Source organism: Spermophilus citellus, assembly GCF_964194105.1.
Source record: "Spermophilus citellus genome assembly, chromosome: 1".
NCBI lineage: Eukaryota > Metazoa > Chordata > Mammalia > Rodentia > Sciuridae > Spermophilus > Spermophilus citellus.
Window position 1 is genome coordinate 216,941,951 of NC_138182.1, and position 15,237 is coordinate 216,957,187.

At 31.4% G+C, this 15,237-nt stretch overlaps 1 pseudogene across 1 annotated transcript; it reads left to right on the forward strand.

The window, feature by feature from the left end:
• The first annotated feature begins 14,158 nt into the window (after positions 1-14,158).
• LOC308656050 (large ribosomal subunit protein uL23-like) lies at positions 14,159-14,688 on the forward strand (annotated as a pseudogene). Its single transcript has one exon. The product of its transcript is annotated as a large ribosomal subunit protein uL23-like (transcript).
• The last annotated feature ends 549 nt before the right edge of the window (positions 14,689-15,237 follow it).

Consider the following 15,237-nt stretch of genomic DNA (forward strand, 5'->3'; position numbering starts at 1 on the left):
GTTTTAAAAAATTACACAGAAATCCTTGACTTGAAAAACACATTAAAGTGAAATTAAAAATGTGATAGAGGTCATCAATAGCAGAATAGACCAAGTAATATAAAATAGAGTCAGTGAGCTCCACAATAGCTGATTTGAAATGCACAGAGGAGAATAAAGAAAAAAAAGAAGAGAAATAAAAATGATTAGGGAATTTGGGGGCAATATTAAGAGATCACAAAATTGGGTTATTGGGGTTCAAGAGGATCTTGAGAATACCAAGAAATAGCAATTTCATGCAAAAATCATAAGAAGGTCTTCCAAAGCCAAGAAAATGCTGAAAATATTTAGATAAAGGAAACTGAAAGGTCACCAATCAGATTTAACTCAGCTAATCCTATACTAAAACATTGTCTAATGAACATCTCAAAAGTGAAAGATACAGAGAAGATTCTAAATTCTGCAAGAGAAATAAATTACACAAAAGTATGTCCCCATTCACTTGATGGCAGACTTCTCAGAAACCTTACAGACAGGTAAACATGGAATGAAATTTTCATATTACTGAAAGAAAACAAAAACAAGCAAACCAAAAAAATAATACTGTATTCAGCAAAGTCCTTCCTTAGAGATGAAAGAGAAATAAAGGCATTCCCAGAAAAACAGAAGCTGAGAAAATATATCTCCAGCAGAACTGACCTATGAGATATATTAAAGGGCTTCTTCAAACTGAATGGAGACATTAATGAGTAATTTTAAAACAAGGGAAAGTAGAAAATTCACTGTAAGAGTAAGTATACAAATTCAGAATTATCTAATATTGTAAGCATGGGACATAAAACACACATGTATTTACTAGGAATACTAAAATTAAAACAATCAGTAATAACAATGTGTTAATAGAAAGGTAATATAGAAAGATGCAAAATATGATATCAAAAATTCAAAATGTAAGGATAAATGAAATGAAACCACAGTTTCTTATTAGTATATTTTCTCCCTTAAATTTCTGTTTTTTATAATCATGTTTTTATTTCAAATAACTTGCTATAATCTAAAGAAAATTTTAAAATTTTATAACAACAAATAAAAAATAATAAACAAAATCAAAACTTGCTACTATAGTAGGTCACTTATCCACAAAGGTAGTTTATATTAAAAGGAAGGGGAAAAAGGAGCCCCCCTAAATTAGAACACAAGTTAAAATGGCTTTAGTAGGACCTTACCTATCAATAATAATATTAATTATAAATGGAGTAAGTACTCTAATTAAAAGGTAATGTTTTTGTCAGCTTTTTTTTTTCTATTGTAACCAAAAGATCTGACAAGAAAAATTTTAGAGGAGGAAAAGTTTATTTAGGGCTTATGGTTTCAGAGTTCTCATTCCACAGGTGGCTAACTCCATTGCTCAAATGAGTGTGGTGGAGGAAAGAGTTCAGGACAACACACCAAGGGGAGAGAGAGAGAGAGAGAGAGAGAGAGAGAGAGAGAGAGAGAGAGAGAGAGAGAGAGAGAGAGAGAGAGAGAGAGAGGAGAGAGAAAGAATGAGAGAGAGATGCTCCCTCTCTATGGACAAAATATATACAAGGAAGGGAAGCCCCAATGACCAACCTCCTCTAGACATACCATACCTGACTTCAGTCACTACCCAGTTAATTCCTATCAGGAAATCAATGCACTTATTAAATTAACACTTTCATAATACAATCATTTTCACCTCCAAATCTTCTGCCTTGTCTCACATTTTGGTGTCATATCTGAACCATTACCAAAAGAATGCCTGAGAAAAAAATAAAGGACCATTACCAACAGAAAGCCTGGGAAAAAATATGTTGCTTGTAAGAAAATCACTTCACCTCTAGGGATACACATTAACTGAAACTGAGTTATAAATAAGATATTCCCTTTGAAATGAATCCAAAAGAAAGCAGGAATAGACATAATCATATCAGACATAATAGACTTTGAATCAAAAGAATAAAAAAAGACAGGAAAGATTATTATAAAGGGGTCAGATCAGGAAGAGAAATATATATGCACCAAATATATATGCACCCAATATTGGAGCACAAAAATATATAGAGAAAGTATTAATATGCCTAAAGGGAGTTATAAACTCCAATACAGTATTACATGGGGACATTAAAATTGTGTTTTCAACAATGGACACATCATTCAGACGGAAAATCAGCAAATAAACAGTAGAGTTAAACTACATTGTAGATAGAATGTTTATTAAATTGAATTTAATAGACATTTATACAATTTTCTATCCCATAATTACAAACTACAGAATACACATTCTTTTCATCAGAACAGAGAACCTCCTTTAGGATAAATCATATAATAAACTACAAAAAGTCTCAATAATTAAAAAGAATTGAAACCTTATTATGCACCTTTTTTCATCACAATGAAGCAAAGTCAGAAATCGAAAAGTTTCAAAAACTACATAAATATATGGAAATTATGGAAACCTCTTTTCAACAACCAATGAAACAAAAAGGAAATCAAGAAAGAAATTTAAAAATTTCTTCAAGCAAATGAAAATGGAGACACAACATATGAAATCTTAGATGTTGTAATAAGAGGCAAGTTTATAGAAATCAATGCTTATATTTCAAAGTAAAAAGATCACAAATAAAAAACCTATTTCTGCTTCTTAAGGAAGTAGAGAAACAAAACAAAACTAAAAATTAATAGAAGAGCAGAAATAAATAGTGACTAAAAATACAGTACAAAGGATGAATGAAAGAAGTTATCTACTTCTTTGAAAAGATGAACTAAATAGACAATTAACTAGATTAACTAAAAAAGAAGAGAGAAGACTCAAATACACTCAGAATTAAAAAGGGAGAGGTTATGACTGACACCACAAAAGTAAAAGGCTCATTAAATAATATCAGGCACAACCCATATGCCAACAAATTTGATAACCAAAAGAAAAGTAATGGAAAAATTCTTGGAGATGTGCACCTTCCTAAATAATGAGCTTAAAATATGAATATACAATAACAGGTAATGAGGTTGAATCAGTAATAAAAATTCTCTCATCAAAGAAAAGCACAGGGCCAGATGTCTTCAATACTGATGTCAATCACTTAAACAAGAACTAAAACAAATTTTTCTTTACTTCAAAATTAAAAGAAGGAGGAGGATCCCAAACACACTCTATATAACCAAATGTTACCCTGATACCAAAACCACATAAGGATACTAGAAGAAAAGAGAACTACAGGCCAATAACCTAGATGCAAAAATCCTCCTCAAAAAATATTAGCAAACTAGAGGCTGGAGTTGTGGCTCAGTGGATTGTGAGGCATTGGGTTCAATCCTTAGCACCACATTTTAAAAAATAATTAATTAATTATTTAAGGGTATTGTGTCCATCTACAACTTAAAAAAAATTAGCGAACTAAAACAAATGGCACATTTAAAAGATTATTTATCATGATCAAATGGGAGTCAATCCAGGGAAGGTTCACCATATGCAAATTAATAAACATAATATACCACATCAAAAAAATAAAGAACTAACCGTGATTGGTCATCTCAATAGATGTAGAAAGAACACTTGATAAAATTCAGCATCCCTTCATGATAAAAACACTGAATAAATTGAGTTCAGAAGGAACATCCCTTACTTATAATAAACCCACAGCTAACATTATATTGAATGGGGGAAAACATGAAAGCTTTCTAAGACCTGGGACAGGAAAAGAGAAGTTCACTTTTACCCTTCTATTCAACATACATTTGGATGTCCTAGCCAGAGAAGTCAGACAAGAGAAAGAAGCAAAGGGCATCTGAATTGGATAAGAAGAAATCAAATTGTTACTGTTGGGGCTGAGGATGTGGCTCAAGTAGTAGCACGCTTGCCTGGCATGTGCGCGGCCTGGGTTCGATCCTCAGCACCACATACAAACAAAGATGTTGTTTCCACCAAAAACTTAAAAAAATAAATATTAAAAATTCTCTCTGTCTCTCTCTCTCTCTTTAAAAAAAAATCTTAAAAAAATTGTCACTGTTGGCAGATGACATAATCCTATATAAAAAAACTTTGAAGACTCCACCAAAACACAATTAGAACTTTTAAAGGAATTCAGCAAATTTGTAGAATATAAAATAAACATGTAAAAATCAGTAACATCAATGTATGCCTATAGTGAATTATCTGAAAAAAATCTTTAATTTATAAAAAATATAAAATAAAATAAAACTTCAAAAACATAAAATACCTAGGAATAAAATCTCAAAGACATACATCAAAAATCTTTAGAATAAAAACTGTGAAACACTAACAAATAAATTGAAGAGGACACACACACACACACACACAAAACGAAGACATCCAGTGTTTATGGATTGGAAGAATCTATATTGCTAAAATATCCACAGTACCCAAAGTTATGTACAAATTCAAAATATTCATCAAATACCAATGACATTTTTCACAGAACTAGAAAAAAACTTAAAATTTGCATGATGCACACACATAAACCCCTCAAATAATCAAAACTAACTTGAGCAAATAGAACACAGTCGAAGATACTGTACTACCTTTAAAATACATCACAATGCTGTAGTCATCAAATCAGCATGGCATTGGCATAAATAGAGGCACATAAACCAATGAAAGAGAATAGAAAGACTCGAAGTAGAAAACATGCATTTGAACAAGGGCAGACTTTTCAACAAATAGTGATGGGAAAATTGGAATCCAAATGCAGGAGAATGAAATGAGTTCACTAGCATATATTGGTTACAAATATCAACAAAAATGGATTAAAGACTAAAATGTAAAACTTGAAACTATGAAATGACTACAAGGAAATGAAAGGGAAAGGTTTCAAGGCATTGAAACAGGAAAGAATTTTTTGAACAAGATTCAAAAAACATAGGAAATAAAAGCAATGATAAAAAATGGAATTACAGCAAGCTAAAGTGCTTCTGCACAGCAAATGAAACAATCATCAGAGTGACAGCCTAAAGAATTGGAGAAAATATTTGAAAACTATGCATTTGGCAGGGGGTTAATACCCATAATATATAAGGAACTCTAAAAACACAATAGCAAAATATGAAATAATCTAGTAAAATTGTTGGATATATATATATATATATATATATATGTAGGTATTTCTCAAAAGATGAAACAAATGGCCAACACTTTAAAAAAAAGCTAAGCATCACTATTCATGAAAAAATGCAAATAAAAACTACAATGAAATATAATCTCATTATAGTAGAATGACTATTGTAAATATGAAAGATTAAAAATGCTAATTAGGATGTAAAGAAAAGAGAACTCTTGCATAGTACTGCTGGGAATATAAATAAGTATAATCATCATGGAAAACATTGTGGAAGATCCTACAAAAATTTTTAAAAAAGAACTATAATATGACCCAGCTTTCCAACTACTTGTTATATTCACTTCCATGAAATAAAATCAATATATCTAAGAGACATCTACACAGCTATGTATACTGCAGCAGTATTCACAATCACTGAGAAATGGAAACAACCTGTGTTCATTAAGTGATTAAATGAACAAAGCTAATGTGGTATAGGCAATACTATTCGTCTATAAAGGCAAATGAATTTCTGTTATTTGTGGCAACAGGAATTGAACTGGAAATCATTATATTAAGTGAAATAAGTGAGACCCAGAAAAACAAGTATCAGGTGATCCCACTCATATGTGGAATCTAAAACTTTGGTCTTACAGAAGTTGAGGGTAGAATTGTGATTGCCAGATTCTGTAGGGAGAAGGGGAGGTGGGAATGGGGAAATTTTAATCTAGGGGATCTAAATTGAAGTTAAATAGGAGTATGGATTTTTAGTGTGCTTTTGTAAAGTATGGTCATTGTCACTATAGCTAATGATTGTGTACTTTATATTTCAATGAGATAGGAGAAAAAATTTAAAATTTTTTTTCACCCAAAAAGTGATAAATATTTGAATAGTTAGATATGTTTAATCTGATTATACATGCACACACATTATCAAAATATCACATCATACCCATTATTATAATAATGAATAATTTTATGATATTTATATATGTTAATAAAATAAACTTAAATTAACAATAAGAAAATAAGTAATTTCACATTCCTTAATTACCTTGGATTTGCTTATTTTAGAGATGACATTTACATAAGGTATAATTTTTTTATATTGAGTCCCTTTTACTTCTGGAAGTCATCTTGTGCCATCAAGAGGAGGTAGTCTTTAGACTAAGATAATTTGTGGGGGGAAAATACCATAAATAAATTATATATGACCCTTATCCTCAAGGACCTACTTATCCAGAGAAATAATTATTCATAAAATAATTGGCTTCAGTATCCCACCTAGCTCATAGAAAGCTGAAGAGTTTTTCAGTAATAAGCAAAAGCTGGGTACTGCATCAAGTTATATTTTTCTTGAATCTAAGAGAGCTGAGGTCAGAGAATAAGCAATCTTGAAATTTAAGAAAAGAGTTAATAACTACCTATACTCATTAGTAAACAATTGTGTAGTGTTGTTTTCCTTTTTGTTTTGATTTCTTTTTTAATTTTTAATGATGCTGTTTAGACACTTACCATGGATCAGTTGTATGGATAAGGAGAATTTTGGGACCCTGACCTGCACACACTGGTGTTACACAACTGAGCGAACTTTACATGGCAAATGGGACTTTGCAGATGTAATTATGATCTGAATTATTCAGATGGGACAGTGTAATTGCATGAGCTCTTTGCTTCACAGCTTTCTTTCAGCTAAGGGAAGAAGAATTCAGAGAGAGTTAAAACATGATAAGGACTGAGACACTTTGCTCTTTGACAGTGTACAAGGTCACATAAAAAGTGTGGATGAACAAAATTCTGCCAACATCTGAGTGAGTTTGGAAGATTTTTGTGGAGTCCTATAAGCAATGCTGTCCTACTGACACCTTGATTTCAGCCTTGTGAGACTCTGATCAGAGAAATCAGTTGAGAGGCACTGTGAATGGAATTTTGCACTATGAAAAGTTATGAGATAATAAATGACTATTGGCTAAAGACATCTGATCTGAGGTAATTTGGTATAGTAGCCATAGAAAACCAATAATAAAGACAAAAATATTTTCACACAAGAACTTCTACAGAAATTTTTATATCAGCTTTAGTTAAAGCTACTCAAACTGTAAGTTGTCTACATACACTTCAACTGATAAATGAATAAAAAAGCAGTGTCTCTCTTAAATAACAGTAACACAATGTGATACCTGTCTTCAATATTACAAATATCTTTAATCTGAAAATATTTGGTTCTGTGTTGTAGATACAATGATATATAATAAAAACAGTATAATTAAAATATAAGATTATCTAATATTATCTCATCCTCATATAAAAAATCTATGTTTGGGGCTAGGGATGTGGCTCAAGCTGTAGCGCTGGCATGCTTATGGCTGGGGTTCGATCCTCAGCTCCACATACAAACAAAGATGTTGTGTCTGCCGAAAAACTATAAATAAATAAATAAATAAATAAAACATTAAAAAATTGTATATTTGGATTTTGTTTCTACTTCCAAAATTCACGCATTTCATATCTGATATCTTACATTTTTTCTAGATCACTGATTTGATTATAAGATGATTTGTTCTAATATTTCTCAGAACTTGTGCTGAATAATCTATGATTACCAGTGGTATTCTTTATCACTTTTTAAAACTTTACAAGAACTAGATTATGTTTATAGCATCACAAATGATTTTTCTTATTTAATATTTTCAATACCTTTTACAATTTCTCAAAACAATGACTCTCTTAAAAATATTTTACAAAGTCCAACATCCTTTATTGATAAGAACTTCCTGATAAATTATACATAGAGGGAAACCTCAATATAATAAAGAATACTGCTATAGACTGAGTTTTTATGTTGAAATTTCAACCCCCAATATGATTACTCCTGTAAACACTATTCCACACTTGTGATAATGACATGAACTCAGTCATGAATGCAGAGCTCTTATAACCTAATCATCTCAAGTTCTATCTCTGAACAATTTTGCATAGGGGCTTAAGTTTCTAATAAAAGAACTTTGGTGATATACTCAAACTATACTAAACCACAAATACTAAAAATTATTTGGAAAAAGAACAAAGTCTTTTAAATTTAAGATTACTTCTAAATTACATAAATCAAGCAATGAATTCTGGTATATGGATGAACATATAGACCAGTGGAACAGAATTGAGAGTTCAGAAACAAGCCTATATTTCTATGGTACATTTATATTAAACAATGGTTACAAGGGTGTTGAAGGGAATAGTCTCTTCAACTAATGTGTTGCATAACAGGATTTCCAAATGAGAAGAAAGAAGGTGGGCCTCTACCTTAGAGCATAGGAAAAAAATTACCCCCAAATGGACCAAAGTTATAAATATAAGAGGCAAAATTGGAAAACCTTTGAAACAAAAAAATGGGAATACGATTTTATAACTTTGGATTTGGCAATGTTTATTATGTAAGGTACTGAAAGCATGAGTAACAAAAAAACTAGAAAATTAGATTTCAACAAAATTAAAAAAAAAAACCTTTTATCCACCAAAATACATTTTTAACAACACAAAATGAAAACCTACAGAATGGAAGAAAATATTTTCAAGTCACATATCTGATAAGGGTTTAGTATGTTTGATTATGTAAAGAACCCTTGAAATACAACAAAATAAACTACCCATTTAAAAATGAGTAAAGGAACATTAAAGAATGTGAAGAGAGAGCCTACAAAATGAGAGAAAATCTTTGCCACCTGCACCTCAGATAGAACATTAATTTCTAGGATATATAAAGAACTAAAAAAAAAACCTTAACATCAGAAAAACAAAGAACCCAATCAATAAATGTGCAAAGGAATGGAACAGACACTTCACAGGAAGAAAAAATATAATTGGTCAACAAATATATGAAATAATTAGAGAAATGCAAATTAAAACCACACTGAGATTTCATCTCACTCCAGTAGAATGGCAGTTATCAAGATTACAAATAACAATAAATGTGAGTGAGGACACAGGTAAAGGTACATTGCTTGTGGAGCTGCAAATCTGTGCAACCACTCTGAAAAAAACAGTATGGAGATTCCTCAGAAAGTTTGGAATGGAACCAGCATTAGACCCAGTTATCCCACTCTTTGGTTTATACCCAAAGGACTTAAAATCAACATATTACAGTGATGTAGCCACATCAAAGTTTATAGCAGCTCAATACACAATAGCTAAACTATGAAACCAACCTAAGTGTCCTTCAGCAGATGAATGGATAAAGCAACTGTGGTGTATATACAGAAGGGAATATTACTCAGCCATGAAAATGAATAAAATTATGGCATTTGTTGGTAAATACATGGAACTGGAGAATATCATGTTAAGTGAAATAAGCCAATCCCCCCTGAAAAAAAGGCCAAATGTTTTCTCTACTATGTGGAAGTTAACTTATAATAAGGTGGCAGGGGCAGTTAAGGAAGAATAGAATTATTCTGAATTAGACAAAGGGGAAAGAAGGGAAGGGAGGAGGAATGGAAATAGGAAAGATAGTAGAATTGAATATTACTCTCCTGTGTGCATATGTGGTTACATAATTCTAGGTTATGTACAACCAGAAAAAATGAGTAGTTGTACTACATATGTATAATATGTCAAAATACATTCTGCTATTCTGTATAATTAATAAGAATAAATAAGAAAAATTTAAAAATAAGTGTATTTTATTAGTTACATAGTCTTTACTTAGGTTTGTCAACCAAATATATAGATTAGTTGGGTGTTTATAAAAAGACATCAATATCAGTGATGATATTGACAATGGTAAACAACAAATGATACATTCAAATAAATAAATTCTGCATGCCTATAAAACATTAGTTGAGTCCTATCTTCTTATGTTATCTTTTGGAAAGCCCACAGATTATTTTCTTCTTTGTGGGTGGAGAGTATCAAGACAAGGAAATGTCAGATAACAAGTTTAATCAATTGTTTAATATAGCTAGCACAAAACTATGTATGAAATTTTGATTCTTTCTTTTACTAATGGCTAATCACAGAATACATAGAGTACAGTATAACTGCATAATGTTTTCTTCTTTCATACCTGGTTCTTATAATGTTGGTTTCTTTCTTTAAATTGTTTGCTTTTTTCCACTTGAATAAAATAGTAATCTTTGGAAACATTTTTAGTGACTTAGTCTGTTTTTCTTCTACTATTTGCTTCTTTGTAGTGATTGATCATTAATCAACTTTTTCCTCAGTGGTAAGATTATAATCAAGAAGATGACACTGGGCATTGTGGCAAGTTCAAAGCGAGCCTCAACAAAAGCAAGGCATTAAGCATCTCAGTGAGACCCTGATTCTAAATAAAATACAAAATAGCACTGGGGATGTGGCTCAGTGGTCGAGTGCCCCTGAGTTTAATCCATGGTACCCCACCTCCAAAAAGGAAAAAAAGATCAACCCTATTTATTTTTCTGTTCATATGAAATTATTTTGTCATAGCATACTATGAGGGCCTTAAATATTATTTCATGCTGATATATAATATTTATATATATTGAATGAATATCTGAAGCAATTTAAGAATCTAGGCAGAATCTGCTTCTAACACCAAGTTTCTCTGGTAAACTGACTAAACAAAAAAATATCTACTTTCTCTATCTGGTTTAAAGGTGTCAATTACAGCTTTTACCATATTTTTATTTTCTACTAATTTTCTCTAATAAATCTAATACTTTATATAGAATTTCCTTTGATTGTTCATCATAGATGCCTATATATTTTCATGACATACAAAGTGGTAACATCACACTTCTTTTTTCATGTTTGTATCTTCTAATTTATTCAGGTTTAAACTTTATTTTTTATAAAGACAATGCATTAGACTCTGGTTATTATTTAGTCATCCTGAAAATTAAAAATGCTATTTAAGGTATCTGTTAACATGTATTTGGAAAGCCAATCTCAAATTATTTTACAAGGAGTCTTGGATATAGAAAACATTTCATTCCAAGGAAAAGAGGAAGAATGAAGCTTTGAGTGTACTCCCTGGTACTTGAATTTCTAGGAAAATGATTTCTGTTTCAGTTCTGGGATTTCAGATGTCTTCTTTGAGCAGTCATCAGTAGACTTTAGATATACCTGTCATAGACTAAATGTGACTCATAATGCCCTACTCCTTCCCTACCAGCAACTCCTCTGATTCTCTCCTGACCTACTGCTTTTAGCATGTCAGTTTCTCTTGGAGATTGTTATATTGGATTTCATTTCTACTTCATGACAAGTATATTGAAGGAAGTGTTGCGATTTCCTTGAGTATAGTTATACACATGTTTAACTTGTGTGCAACAGCCATGTTTTAATTCTACAGAATGAGTGTTGTTTGATAAACTAAGAAAACATTAAGGGAATCACTTCAAAGGCTGTCTAATCCTGCACTTATGCCCTATATGGAACTTAAACTATTATTGGCACTTTTTAAATGTCAGAGTATATTTATATTTCTGTTGTTGTAATATCAAGTGATATTGTGTTCAAGAAAAAATATCACATTAATATTCCAAGGGTTGTAATATTTCTTTGCACTGAATCATCATACCCTACCTAGGGCAGAAATAATGATAGTGCAGGCATTGCTACTTATTTTTATTTTAATTTTGACCACAGCATTCATAATCATATTTAGAAATGAAAAATTTTTAGAAAATACCAATCGTTTTTCCTTTATTTTTGAAATAAAAAACACATTAACTCGTAATGAAAGTTATTAGTAGAGGGCTGGTGATGTAGCTCAGTGATAGAGCAATTGCCATGCATGTGTAAGTCCCTTGGTTTCATTTCTGGCATTGGGAAAAGGAATTGTAAATAGAAATTCATCATGGATCTGTGAATCTAGAGATAATTATTTTTAATTTTATACATATAAAAATATATGTACATAGAATAAAACATAATTTTTAACCATATATTACTGAAATGGATCTAAGGTGAAATATACTCAATTTAGATTCAGAGAGTGAATACAACTATGCAAATAAATCCAAATAAATAAACTCTTGATAATGAGGAAACCCATTATTTCAGAGTATTTGAAAGAATGGGAGAGTCAACAATACAAAATACATCCTCTTTTTCTATTATTAAAGATCATATTTACTTATTATTGTCACCAAAATTTCTCCAAGCATTTGACAGGAAATGATTAATTGCTAAATTTCTCTTATGCTGTATTGATCAATTTTATCAGTTTTAGGGAAAAACTAAACATTCTGATATAGTCTAAGACCAAAAATCAAAGAAGACATTTTTGACAGGATCTTGGATAGAGGTCACTGGGTCTTATTCTTGCAAGAGTAATCAGGGCTTTAAAATGCATTTGTGAGAAGACTGCTGAAGTTTCCAATTAAAAACAGCCACAAAAATAAAATGTAGCTGGCATGAGATGTTCTCCCTCATCCCCATTTCTGGTCTCTCTATTATATTTTATTTGCTTGGTTTGGTTGTTTTAGTGCTTTAGATGGACTAGTCAGTATGGAAGTTGGAAGCACAGGAAATAAGTAAAAAAATACTTTCAAAAATAATAAGAAGTAAAAAGAAGGTTGATTTATTGGGTGAAAATAAAATTTACCAACTTGTGCATTGTTTAATTTAGTTAACTGGTTAATTACTTTGTCAGGATGGTATGGCCAGAGGCAAGATTGTCTGAGTTTGAATTCTTGCTCCTAGCTTTGTCAATTTTCACAAATCACTTAGTTTCTGAAAAACTTAAGATGATAGTTCTTATTTGGAACCATAAGAGATATTTTTAAAATATTTTTAATTACTCAGAAATATATTACTATGTTGAGTATAATATACATCCAGTAGACATCATACTATTATTATTATGTAAAGTTTACTGGGAAAATTCATGGGCTAGGATGAGCAGTAACATGACTTATTACCCATTTAATATGGAACTTTTAAATAACCATAGTAAACAATACATAGAAGAAGAAATTGGGGGTTTCTTATTTAGAAGTATAATTACATACCTGCATTTTTCTCTAAGTCGAGGATAATAAGACTATTTCTCTATTAAGTCAAGCATAATAAGACTCTCACCACATCTACTCAATACAGTTCTTGAAACTCTAGTCAGAGAAATCTGGCAAGAGAAGGAAATTAAAGGGACACAAAAAAAGAAGTCAAAACATCTTGGTTTACTGAAGACATGATCCTATAACTAGATGACCCCCCCTCCAAAAAAAAGAAACTCCACCAGAAGACTTCTACTTCTGATAAATAAATTTACTAAAGTAGCAGGATAGAAGATCAACATACACAGACAAATAACTTTCCTATACTCCAATAATGAATCTTCTGCAAAAGATATTAGAAAAATTCACAGTAACCTAAAAAAAAATTTGGGAATTAATCTAATGAAGAAAATGAAAGACCACTATAATCAAGAATATAGAACCCTGGAAAAAGAAATTGAAGATGTTTATAGTATTAAAAGACAACCCATGTTTTTGGGTCAGTAGAATTAATATTGTCAAAATAGCCATATTGCCAAAAGTGTTACTCAGATTCAGAGCAACCCTCATCAAACTACAAATGACATTTTTCACAGAACCAGAAAAAATGTTTCTAAAGATTTTTAGGAAGAAGAGGAGACTCAGAATAGTCAAAGTATTCTTGAGCAAAAAGAGCTATGCTGTAGGTATCATAATACTGGAATTCAAACCTCAATACAAAGCTACAGTAATAAAAACAGCAGGTTAATGGTACCAAAACAGACATGAAGACCAATGTAAGAGAATAGAAGATCCAGAGACAAACCCACACAGATAAAGTCATCTGATACTTTACAAAGTTGCCAAACATGTTGGAGAAAGAATAACCTTTTAATTAACTAACATTGGTAAAACTGGATATCCATATGTAGAAGAATGAAACTAAATCCTTATCTATCGCTTTATCTAATCAAATGGTGAGGACTTAGAGCAGAATCTTCAACTGCTGGAAGAAAACAGGGTTATCACTCCGTTCATTATATTGGTTCAGGCATTAACTTCATCAATAAGACCTCTAAATCTCACAAAATGAAACCAAGAATCAGTAAGTGAATGGAATCAAATTAAAAAGCTTCTGTACCTTTTCACAAGATGACACTGAAAACTAAGAAGGAAGCTCCTGCTTCTCCCAAAGCTGCAACAAAGAAAAAGCTTTGAAGGCCAAGAAGGCAGTGTTAAAGGACGTCCACAGACATAGAAACAAGATCTGAAAGTCACTTAACTTCCATTGGTCCAAGATATTGCTGTGCCAGAGGCAGCCCGGTATCCTCAGAAGAGCATCCCTAGGAGAAACAAGCTTGACCAGTATGCCATAATCAAGTTCCCTGACCATTGAGTCAGCCAGGAAGAATATTGAAGACAACACACTTGTGTTCGTTGTAGATGTCAAGGCCAACAAACATCAGATTAAACAAACTGTAAATAAGCTCTATGACATTAATGTGGCAAAGGTTAACACCCTGATCAGTCCTGATGGAGAGAAGGCATATGTTCAACTGGCTCCTGATTGTGATGCTTTTGATGTTGCCAACAAAATTGGGATTATCTCAGAGTCCAGCTGTCTAATTCTAAATATAACTGTTTTTTTTCAATTAAAAAAAAAGCTTCTGCATAGAAAATGAAACAAGAGCAGAAAATCTTTGCAAAGTTTTCTGACAGTGGGTAAATATACAGAATACATAAATAACTCAACAATCTTAACACCAAAAAATAAATAATCCAATAAACAAATCTGCAAAATAAACATTTAAATAATTGAAAACTAAAACTATCACAAAGATAACTAAACTAGACATTTCTCAAAAGAAGACACACAAATGCTCAACAAATATGTAAAAAATGTTCAACATCTCAAGCAATCGGGAAAATGCATATCATTTCCCTCTGGTCAAAATGCCAGTTATTAAGAATACAATTAATAACAAGTGCTTACAAGGATGGGAGGAAAAGGTACACTGATATATTGTTGGCCACACTGCACATTAGTACAATCACTCTGGAAATCAGGGTGGAAATTCCTTTAAAAACTAGAAATGGAACCACCATATGACCCAACTATCCCACAGAAGTAAAATTCCAAAATACTAAAATCAGGATAATATATAGATACAGCCACGTCAATGTTTATAGCAGCACAGTTGATAATAGCTAAATTTTAGAACCAGCATAGT